The sequence below is a fragment of the Cervus elaphus genome, chromosome 22 (assembly GCF_910594005.1).
Source record: "Cervus elaphus chromosome 22, mCerEla1.1, whole genome shotgun sequence".
Classification (NCBI taxonomy): domain Eukaryota; kingdom Metazoa; phylum Chordata; class Mammalia; order Artiodactyla; family Cervidae; genus Cervus; species Cervus elaphus.
The window spans coordinates 46833142-46845778 of NC_057836.1; positions in this window are offsets into that span (position 1 = coordinate 46833142).

Sequence of the window (12637 nt, forward strand, 5' to 3'; positions counted from 1 at the left end):
CTCAATTCCTTTCTAACGAAAGTGGAGCATAACCCAAGGCTTTTCAAAATTTGAACAAAAGGATTTCATCTCAGGCACACAAAACACAGTCATAGCCAGCTGTCAGTTCCATGCCTTAACAAATGTATACTGAACATCATTTGTGCAACGCACGATAGGAACAAACACGACTAAGAACGGCCCCATGAAGCCACAGGGATTCTCATATATTGCTGCCGAGAGTGTAAATGGGAATAACACTCGAGAAAACAGTTTGCCATTATTATTAATGCTGAAGATATACCCTGTGACCCAGCCATTTCACTCATGGGTCTCTATCTTAGAGAACCCATGCACATGTGCTCCAAGAGAAGTATCTAAAAATGTTACACAGCATTGTTCCTTACAACACCCAAACCAGAAACAGCCCAAAGGCTCATCAACATTTGAATGAATAACATATTGCTGTCTGTTTATACAACGGTACACCGAAATGAAAATTAATTAACAACAGCTATGCACAACGACATGGATGAGTCTCACAAACACTGTCAAACGAAAGAAAGTCAGATATAAAAGAGTACATTTGATTTAAATAAAGTTCGAAAAAGGTATAATTAAGTCATACTGTGGTACAGATGGTAAATAAAAGATAAGTATGGAAATAGCTCCTTTAAAGTCAGTAGTTAACAGTTACTTCTAGCAAGGAGGGGAATGAGTCATCAGTGATATCAATAATGTTTTATTTCTTAACCTGAGTGGTTGTGTCAATTCATACTCACTTAACTATATATATGTGTATATATATGCATATATTGTTATATATATTTTTTATGCTCTTTTCTTATGTCAATTTACACCCATTCAGCTATATGGATATAACTATATATGTGCATATAGTTATATATATATCTCTTATGCTCTTTTCTTATGCAAATTTGCTATGTAAATGTATACTCATTTAACTATATATATGTGTGTATATAGAGTTATATATGTATCCCTTATGCTCTTTTCTCATGCATATTATGTTTCATAATAAAAACTTTTCTAAAAAGGTAAAGTTAAAAGAGAAAAGTAAAGAAACAGACTTACCATCTTTCTCCCACTGGATGCAGAATGCATGGCACAGCTCTTTAAGATGCTGAAAAATAAACAGCAGGGGACTTCACTGGCGGTCCAGTGCAGGGGATGTGGGTTCCAACCCTAACCAGAGAACTAAGGTCCCTATGGCATGCAGTGCTGCCAAAAATTTTCAAAAATAAATAAATAGCATCAGGTAAACTAGGGAAGATGAGAATTTGAACCACCAAATGGGAGGCGGGTTCTCAGGGTTTGTTTTTTTTTTTTTTTTTTTACTAATTTTATTTTCTTTTTTATTGGAATATAATTGTTTTACAATGTTGTATTCATTTCTGCTATACGACAAAGTGAATCGGCAATCTGTATGTATGGACCCCTTCCTTCTTGAGCCTCCTTCCCACCCCACACCCATCCCGCCCCTCCAGGTCATTACAGAAGAAGGAGCTGTGCTCCAAGCTTCTAGCTGTGGCTCCAGACTCAGAAAGTGTATGAAAACACTCACCTTTTCCTTCTCTCTGTTCTCACTTATCCGGATCTCAAGCAATCCCATGATCCCAAGGGGCAGAGGATTCTATGGGACGCCACAAGGGCCAAATTCTGAGCTAGGCGATCTGGCTCTGATCCGTGCAACTGTGATCCCAGGAAGGGGGGACAAGCATTGACTGACTTTTAAAAACACGCATTTTTATTTTAGAATAGTTTTAGATTTATAGAGAAGTTGGGAAGAAACACAGAGAATTCCCATTTACCCCACAGGCAGTTTCTTCTATAGTTAACGTCTTAGAGCCTCAGCTGGGCCCTGAATACACGCACAGGTTAAGTGGTTGGTGCAGAAATGTACTTAAAACCCTACCTTTCTACCCAAAGGAGAGGAAAAGGGACCCCAAACAAATGTAAGGTGCCAGAGGCATGAGGGAGACAGGAGAGCTCAGGAAAGTGACTGCATAAAGTGGCTGATGAATTCCTATGCTCACATCCAAGCTGCGCCCGAATGGTTCTGATCTGAATCTCTCTTAACCCTGAGGCTTGGATCAGCAGCTACACCACTACTCACATACTTAGAATGACCACTGGAGGGTGCAGACATGCGCAGACCTATAGCATTATGGAGTCTTGGAAACAATTGATATTAAAATCAGAGGCCACACAAGGAAAGTTGGAACTTTCCACCGGAGCCTAAGGAGATTGATTTCCTACTCAAACAAAAATGTTCCACCAGGTCCCAGAGTTACATAACAGGCAATTCAAAATGTTCAGAGTCTAATCCAAAATTGCTTAGCATACCAATAATCCGAAAACTTTTAACTCCTATGGGGAAAAACAGTCAAAAGATGACATAGATGTTGGAATTATCTAACAAAGGCAGTCAACATACAAAAATTTTATTTAAAAAAAAAGAACAAAAGTATCAGTTCAGTTCAGTTCAGTTCAGTCACTCAGTTGTGTCCGACTCTTTGCGACCCCATGAACCGCAGCAGGCCAGGCCTCCCTATCCATCACCAGCTCCCGGAGTCCACTCAAACTCATGTCTATTGAGTGGGTGATGCCATCCAACCATCTCATCTTCTGTCGTCCCTTTCTCCTCCTGCCTTCAATCTTTCCCAGCATCAGGGTCTTTTCAAATGAGTCAGCTCTTCGCATGAGGTGGCCAAAGTATTGGAGTTTCAGCTTCAACATCAGTCCTTCCAATGAACACCCAGGACTGATCTCCTTTAGTCTAACTATAATAATACTTATGCTAGATACCAAAAAAATAAAAAAGTCAATATACAAATGCTCCAATAATCAATGATCAACAATCTTGAAATAGGCAGAAACATAAAAAGTCTTATTAAAGAAATAAAAGATCCATCAAAGAAATTTAAAATAAAAAAACTGAAATTAAAAAAAATCTCCATGGATGAATTCAGTTGCAGATTGGATATGACAGAGGAAATATTTAGTGAACTTGAAGGTTTATTAGTAAAGATTATCCAATTCTAAGAACAGAGAAAAAAGATTGAAAAAAATAAGCAGTCCATTACAGGCTTGTGGCATCATAACAAAAGGTCTAATATTATTGTCATCTGAGCCTAAAGGGGGAAGTTAAAGAGTGTGACAGTGAAAAACTATTTGAAGAAATAAAGGCTAAAAACTTCCCAAATTTGGCACTGAAATGATTATTAAAAGGTATATAGTCAAAGTCTAAATAGACACATTAAAATAAAATACTGAAAAACATTTAAAATAATCCATAAGAAAGCAGGATAGGGAAAATAAAGAAACAAAACCAAAGGGAACAGAGAACAAAAAACAAAACAATAAATCTAAATCAAAACATATGCCACCTAACAAGTTTCAAAACACACCCCAAGCAAAAAAAAAAAAAAAAAATTCACATAAATCCTCAATTATGGTATGAAATGTTTAACCCTCGTCTTTCAGTAATAGATAGAACTAATACTCAATAAATTAGCAAAGATATGGAAGAAATAACAAAAACATCAACCGACCAGACCTCATCAGTTTTATAGAACATTCTACCCAACAATATCAGAATACACATTCTATTCATGTGCATGTGGAATACTTACCAGGGTAGACCATATTCTCAGCTGTAAGACAAACCTTAACAAGCTTAAAAGAATAAAATTCTCCAGAATATGTTCTTTGACTATAACTGATTTATATATTAACAAAGTCTGGAAAATCCCAATACAGCTGTTTATTAAAAACATCCTTCTAATTAATCAATGAGCCAAAGAGAAAATCTCAAGGGAAACATGCTGAACTGAATAAAAATATAACACCAAATTTGTCAGGTGCAGGTAAAGCAGTTCATAAGGGAAATTTCATAACATTAAATGCTTGTGTCAGAAAAGAAGAAAGGTCTCAAATCAACAATCTAATTTTACACCTTAAGAAACTAGAAAAAAATGAGCAAAATAACCCAAAATTAAGCAGAAGGAAGAAAATTTAAAAAGTTAATGAAAAGAAAAATGAAAAATGAAAGAAAGAAAGAAAAATGAAAAGAGAAAATCAATGAACTGGTATTTTAAATGACAAAAAAATTGATAAATCTCTGAGACTGACTGTAAAAGACACCGATTACCAACATCAGAAATAAAAGAGGAGAGCGGGGGAAAAAAGAGAAATAAATAAAAGAGGGGCTAGTCATAGAACCTACAGACATTAAAAGGATTGAAAAAATGTTATGAACAAATTGACAAGGTAAACTTCACTAACTGGAAGAAATGGACCAATTTCTGAAAAATTCACAAACTTCTCAATTTCATCCAAGTGAAATGGATACACTGAATGGACTTACACCTATTAAACAAGTTAAATCCACAGTTTTAAAGCCCTCCAAAAGAGAAATTCCCTTACCCAAACTGGATCAGTGCAAATTCTCCCAAACATTTAAGGAGCAAATGTCAATTCTAAACAATCTCTTAAAGAGAATGTAAGTAGAGGAAACACTTCCCAACTCATTTTGAGACCAGCATTACCCTGATACCAAGGGCAGTTCCGAGCTGGCAGTACGGAAGTGGGAGTCATCAGTGAAACAGGGCTTTCTGGGTAACTCACCTGGAAGAGTGCACCTGCAATGCAGGAGACCCCCATTCAATTCCTGGGCCAGGAAGTTCCCCTGGAGAAGGGGTAGGCTACCCACTCCAGTGTTCTTGGGCTTCCCTGGTGGCTCAGATGGTAAAGAATCTGCCTGCAATGCAGGAGACCTGGGTTCGATCCCTGGGTTGGGAAGATCCCCTGGAGAAGGCACGGCAACCCATTCCAGGATTCTTGCCTGGAGAATCCCCTCCGAAGGAGCCTGGCAGGTACAATCCGTGTGGTCACAAAGAGTCGGACATGACTGAGAGACTGAACCCAGCACAACAGCACAGTGTAATAGGAAGTAACAGTGCACATGTAAAATCCGTGCAATTAGCTGAGATTGTCCAAGAAGAACACAACTGATAGGAAGAACCCGGAACCCATGGGAGAACACTGGGAAACCACAAGGGACTGGCAGCTGAGAAGAAGGTCAATGACGGAGATGAAGAAGTGATCAGAACTGAGACCAAGGGAAGCCCAGCCACACACGCGCACACACACGCACACACACACACAGGGAACGAGAGGTCAATAGCATCAGAAGAAGCAGTGTGATGCTAAATGAGAAGAAAGGTGCCTACAATTCCTGTCCACTTAAGAGCACAGGCTCCCTAAAAGGGAACCATGGTGCACTCACTGTTGGGATTGTAAAGTGGTTTGGCCACCATCAAGAAGAGTATGAACATTCCTCAAAAAATTGAAAATAGAGCTATAAGAACAACCCATCAATCCCACTTCTGGGTATATAGCCAAAGGAAATGAAAACAGGTCATGGAAGCGCCCTCTGCCCTCCCATGTTTATTGCAGCATGATTCCCTGGTGGGTCAGACAGTAAAGAATCTGCCTGCAATGCAGGGGACACAGGTTCGATTCCTGGGATGGGAAAATCCCCTGGAGAAGGGAGTGACTATCCCCTCCAGTATCCTTGCCTGGAGAACCTCATAGACAGAGGCGCCTGAGAGGCTACAGTCTGTGGGGTCACAAAGAGTTGGGCACTCCTGAGTGACTAATCACACACACACATTCACAATAGCAGCTGTGGAAACAACCTATGTGACCGCCGGGGGATGAGCGGATAAAGACGTAGAAAGCACACATAGAAGAATACTGTTCAACCATGAGAAAAGAAAGGAAATCCTGCCATTTGCGACAACATGAATGGACTTTGAGGACATGATGCTAAGTGAGATAAATGAGAGAAAGACACATACTGTATAATAGCCCTTTTACTTGGCGTCTAAAAAGAATTGAACTCACAAAAACAAACAGTGGAGCTCTGAGTTGGGGAAATAGGAGAGGTACTGTTTAAGGTGCGTGTGTGTGTGCTAGGTCACTTCAGTTGTGTCTGAGTCTTTGTGATACCCTGGACCGAAGCTTGCCAGGCTCCTCTGTACATGGGATTCTCCAGGCAAGAATACTGGAGTGTTTGCTAACACCTCCATCACATCATAATCGCAATATAAATGCATCATCTTATACAATAAATAAATGCAAAACTTATGCAATGAAAAGTGAAAGTATTAGTGGCTCAGTTATGTCTGACTCTTTACAACCTCATGGATAGCCCACTAGGCTCCTATGTCCATGGGATTTCCCAGGCAAGAATATTGGGGCAAGTTGTCATTCCTTTCTCCAGGGGATCTTCCTGAGCTGGGAATGAAACCCAGGTCTCCTGAATTGCAGGCAGATTCTTTACCATCTGAGCCTCCAGGAAAGCCCCATATTGCAATATAAATGCATCAAATCAATATGATGCACCCCTTATACAATATTATATGTCAATTATTCCTTAATTTTTTTTCAGGCAATATAGGCTGTCAAGTCCATCTCACTGGGCTCAAATCCTGACTTCAGTAACTCAGAGCCTTGGTGCCTTATCTATAAAATGGACTGATAATAGTTCCTGCTTCAAAGATTGCTGTCAAAGGAAAGAATGAGCTAACAGGAGTAGACACTGGAACAGTTGCTGGGCACAAAGATAAATATTGTGTGTGTGTGCTCAGTCGGGTCCAACTGCTTGTGACCCCATGGACTGTAGCCCTCCAGGTTCCTCTGTCCATGGATAAATATTAGCTACTAATATTTCAGTGCTCTTCCTGCTGACTTTCCTGGCAGGAACTATACATAACATATGTGGAGGCAAAATGAAGTGAACAACCAACATCCGCCCCAACACCTTGGTTGGTCTTAATGTAAACACATGATTGCCCTCACAGCAAACTCTGACTTCAGTAGAGCTTCAGTCCTTCTCTGAAAATGCTCAGAGAGCACAGTGAAAACCCAGGTATGGGTGTGACCTTGTTTTCTGACTGTGCCATGTAAATGAGCCTATCTTCCACATACAGTTAAAAGGCAACATGATATTTATATAGGATCTGTAGGCCAGTTTGCCAAAAATAATGGTTATAGCCCTGGATTCTGCCTCCAACTGGCTGTGTGCCTGAATGCTCAGTTGCTCAGTTGCCTCCGAGTCTTTGACTCTTTTCAACCCTATGGACTGTAGCTCCCCAGGCTCCTCTGTTCACGGAATTTTTTCCAGGCTGGAATACTGGAGTAGGTTGTAGTTTCCTCCTGTTTCTGACTGAGAGATCACACCTACATCTCCTGCATTGACAAGTGAATTATTTACCACTGAACCATCTGGAAAACTCAGCGGTGGCCACAGGACTAGAAAAGATCAGTTTTCATTCCAATCCCAAAGAAGGGCAATGCCAAAGAATGTTCCAACTACCTCACAATTGTACTCATCTCACATGCTAGCAAAGTAATGCACAAAATTCTCCAAGCCAGGCTTCAACATAAACTTCCAGATGTTCAAGCTGGATTGAATAAAGGCAGAGAAACCAGAGATCAAATTGCCAACATCTGTTGGATCATAGAAAAAGCAAGGGAGTTTCAGTAAAACATCTACTTTTGCTTTATTGACTATGCCAAAGCCTTTGACTGTGTGGATTACACAAACTCTGGAAAATTCTTCAAGAGATGGGAATACCAGACCACCTTACCTGCCTCCTGAGAAATCTATATGCAGGTCAAGAAGCAACAGTTAAACTGGACATGGTACAACAAACTGGTTCCAAACTGGGAAAGGAGTCCATCAAGGCTGTATATTGTCACCCTGCTTATTTAACTTATAAGCAGAGTACATCATGTGAAATGTTGTGCTGGGTGAAGTACAAGCTGAAATCAAGATTGCCAGGAGAAATATTAATAACCTCAGATATGCAGATGATACCACCCTTATGGCAGAAAGCAAAGAAGAACTAGAGAGCCTCTTGATGAAAGTGAAAGAGGAGAGTGAAAAAGTTGGCTTAAAACTCAACGTTCAGAAAACTAAAATCATGGCATCCAGTCCCATCACTTCTTGGCAAATAGATGGGGAAACAATGGAAACAATGACAGACTTTATTTTCTTGGGCTCCAAAATCACAGGAGATAGTGACTGCAGCCATGAAATTAAAAGATGCTTGCTCCTTGGAAGAAAAGCTATGACCAACCTAGACAGCATATTAAAGAGCAGAGATATTACTTTGCCAACAAAGGTCCATCTAGTCAAAGCTATGGTTTTTCCAGTAGTCATGGATGGATGAGAGTTGGACCATAAAGAAACCTGAGTGTCAAAGAATTGATGCTTTTGACCTGTGGGGTTGGAGGAGACTCTTGAGAGTCCTTTGGACTGCAAGGAGATCCAACCAGTCCATCCTAAAGGAAATCAGTCCTGAATATTCACTGGAAGGACTGATGCTGAAGCTGAAACTCCAATCCTCTGGCCACCTGATGGGAAGAACTGACTCATTTGAAAAGACCCTGATGCTGGGAAAGATTGAAGGTGGGAGGAAAAGGGGATGACAGATGATGAGATGGTTGGATGGCATCACTGACTCGATGGACATGGGTTTGAGTAAACTCCGGGAGTTTGTGATGGACAGAGAAGCCATGTATGCTACAGTCCATGGGGTCGCAAAGAGTCAGACACGACTGAGCGACTGAACTGAACTGAACACCCGACTTCGCAGTCGGCTGTGTGAGCCTGGGCAATTCCATTGACTTCTCTGAGCCTCAGTCCCACCTCAGTATTGACACTTATCTTCCCGTCTCATATCACGGCTGTAGGGCTTGAGCAATCACTGAAAGCGGACTCCTCCCCTCCCTCTGTATTCCTGAAAATCTTCAAGGTGCAACTGTGTCTGAAGTTGCCAGCCTGAGACTTAGCTGGGAGGGTTTGAAGATCAACAGGCCAGTGTGGATGATTTAGGAGTGACTCGATCACTCCCTTTAATCCCAGGGTTAGAAAGATCCCTTGGAGAAGGGAATGGCTACATAGTCCAGTATACTTGCCTGGAGAATTCCATGGACAGAGGAGCCTGGCAGGCTATGGTCCATGAGGTCACAAAGAGTTGGACATGACTAAGCTACTAACACTTTCACTTTCCCATCACTCCCTAGAATTCCAGCTCCCCTTCTAAGAGGTTAAGAGGTTACCCAAACTTTCTGCCATAATGTCAGTGATGGAGATCTCACTATCTACCAAAGCCAAACCCCAAAAACCTATTCTGCATTTGAACAGTTCTCACCATTCAAGAGTCCCTGAGGATGTGCGTATAGCAGAATCACTAGTACAACAGTCAGGGGAGCTGGGTGCCAGGCCAACTCCTGACCCCAGTTAGCTGTGAGATCTTGAACAAAATACTTCTCCTCTGTGGACCAGTTTCCCCTGTGGAACTACTCAAGGAGATAAACAAAAACAAGTAAATTTCCAACCAGAATACTTTGCTGCTTTTCAATAAGAAGGTTTTCTTCTCTTCTCCTTCTCTTTCTCTTTGGGTGGCATTTCATGTCCATGGAAAGTGTAGGTTTTAAAGCCACCATGGCAAAAATGCTAGCTGACAGTGATGTCAAATGGGATGAGAACAACGTCACCTCAAAACTGCTTATTATTCGGGGACACAGGAGGAAATCAACTCCCCATCATTTCCCAATTATTTCTCCTCCTGAAGCTCATTAAGGCATTCTCAATTCATAATCAATACATTAAAGTCCCTCTGTTTTATAAAACAGTTCATCAATATTTTATGGTTTTAATAATTTATGTTTTATTACAGAAGCAGATGGAACCCTACAGCACACATGTTCTCGAGAGAGTCGACCGAGGAGAAAGAAAACCTGAGTTGCAGATTCTAGACTTCAATAATCAGCCTTTCTGGGCCCCTGACTCCAGTTTGGAGCTTTGGGAGGCAGAATGGTGGCTGGAGGATGAGCCAGCTGACCAGACAGTTCATGAGGGAGGATCTAGGTTCGATTACTTCCTGAACCTCTCCCCCATGTCAGTCATCACACTGAGTACTCTGTCCTGGTGGTCCAAAGGCAGGTTGGAAAAGAATTTCCAGACAGAGTATTGCAGAAAGGAGTGAGTTTATTAAGAACAAAGAGCAGAGACAATGTGGACACTGGGAGTGCAGCAGGCCGACGCCTTCTGATATGCCAGGGAGAGTCGACCCTCTTCATGGGTTAGTGGCCAATTTTTATAGCCTCAAGACAAAGAAAATTCCTGCTGGAAGGGTGGCATTAGGTGGTTATTTAGGGCATTTTTGCCAGATGTGGGGTCAGGAGGCTGGCTGGGAAGGATCATGGGGGCTTTTGGCAGTGGTTCCAATGGGGCTCAGTCAGTTTCGGAGATGACCTTGGTTCTGGACTCCATGTCTGTGGCCTGGTGCAAAGCCTCGTGTGTGTGGGCTAGGACTCCACTCCACAAACTCGATGGATGTTATATCATCAGCTCCCCCTAGTAACCAGATGACAGGTTGAAATCGTAGTGGAATAATCTTAGTTCAGGCATACAAACCAGAGTCAGGCAGTCACTGAGAATCTGACCCCAGACACATGCCTGCAGCACCGAGAACCTGAGCTTTCTGGACTGTACCAAAGCTAAGGACACCACCGGTCATTGTATAGGATACCTGCTAGCTGCAACCTTGTAGTTTCAAGGATCTCTCCTTGCAACTAGGCAACCAGTTCAGACCCCAGCCAATCCTTGCTTAACAAGTACCCTTCTTACCAGCTCCAATCATAATACTTGAAAAACAATGTAAGTACCTAACTGTGGCCTTGTGAGTTTTGCCTTTATAAGCCTCCTTCATTTTATGGTCCAGCAGAAAAAACACAGGGGCTTCCCAGGTGGCTCAGTGGTAAAGAATCCACCTGCAATGCAAGAGAAACAGGTTCCATCCCTGGGTGGGGAAGATCCTCTGAAGAAGGAAATTCTAGTATTCTTGCCTGGAAAATTCCATGGACAGAGGAGCCTGGCGAGCTACAATCCATGGGGTTGCAAGGAGTCAGACACGACTTAGTGACTATACAGCAGCAGCTTCAGAACAAACACAATTCAAGTACTTCTTGCATCTGTGCTTCCCGACCTGCCGTCCTAAAAAATCCCAAATAAATGCCTTTTGACTTCAATCAGGTCTTCATTTCTAGAGTTTTGGTTAACAAACCATAGGCAATATGTATTATTGTCCCCCTGCCCAGATGGGGAAATTGGGTCTCACAGCATGTAACTTAGCCAAGACAGTACAGCCAGGAAACAGCAAAGCTGGGATTGAAATAAAGTTGTCTGACTCCAACATCTATGCAGTTAACAGCTTGCCATACAAGCTGTTAGGTTATGGTCAACATTTCTTCCTTTGGAAATATTTGTTTACTGATCACAGTCTTTTCTAAGCATCCAGGATGCTAAGATGAGCCACACAGAGAGGAACCTGAACTCATGGAGCTCACACATTGGTGGGGGGGTTAGACCACATACAAGTAAAGGTTTTTAAAAATCAAGAGAACTCAGAACTCCCACCAGCATCCATTCAATTTTGCCATTGCAACAAGGCTCCTGGAGCAGCCCATTTTGCATCACCAGCCAGGTCATGGCATGATGTGATCATCTCAGCCAGGCTCATGTGGTTGAGGGCAAAGGCCTGGACCGGACAAAGGAGAGGTCAGACTAGGTTCCAAACAAGTACCCCCAGAGGTACATGATTCGATTGACTTTCCCGCTGGGAGTGTGTTTTCCCTATGCACCTATGAGTATTCTCCTGGGTGTTAATGTTTTCCCAGTAGCTGTTATTCTCAAGGGAGCTGTGGTTTACTGCAAGGCCAGGAGAGTAGCTTCTTTCATAAGCTCACAAAGGAACTTCAGGCTTGGAGAAATACTTGCTTTGATTTCCAAGACAGAGACAAATGTATAAAGGTGTGTTCCACTCTAATTTCATTGTCTGCTTATGAATCTATCTCCCATATTAACTTCTTAAAATGGAGGTTTGTTTCATCACTTGCTAGACTCCATTGCCTAACACAATGCTAGGTGCTCAATAAATGAATCAAAGGATCACTGCTTGAGTTCAAAACTGGGGGCTGTCATTTACTTCCTATGCAACTTTGTGCTAGGGACTTCACTCTGTGCCTCAGTGTCCTCATAGATAAAATAAGGCATAGAATAGTACCCACCTCAAAGAGCTTTCAGGCTTTCCTGGTGACTCAGGGGTAAAAAACCCATATGCCAATGCAGGAAGCTTGGATTCAATCCCTGGGTTGGGAAGATCCTCTGGAGAAGGAAATGGCAACCCGCTCCAATATTCTTGCCTGGAGAATCCCATAGACAGAGGACCCTGGTAGGCTACAGCATGGGGTTGCAAAAGAGTTGGACATGACTTAACAACTGAACAACAACATAGAACTTTCATGAGGATTAAGTGAGCAGACAGACATGAAGCTATTAGAGGAATGCATGGCCAATAATGTACACAAAATAAATAATAGTTTCCTGTTTTTCACAGTGGGTATGTATAGTCATGACCATTTTCCTGATGAATAACATTTTCTCAAGCATATTTTCCACATAAGTATTTGTCCCATTCAGGATACGTTTTTGTAGGCATTTTAAATATTGAGGGTGGTTTTTTCCAGAATATATTTTTATCTGTGTTTATTTTTTGAG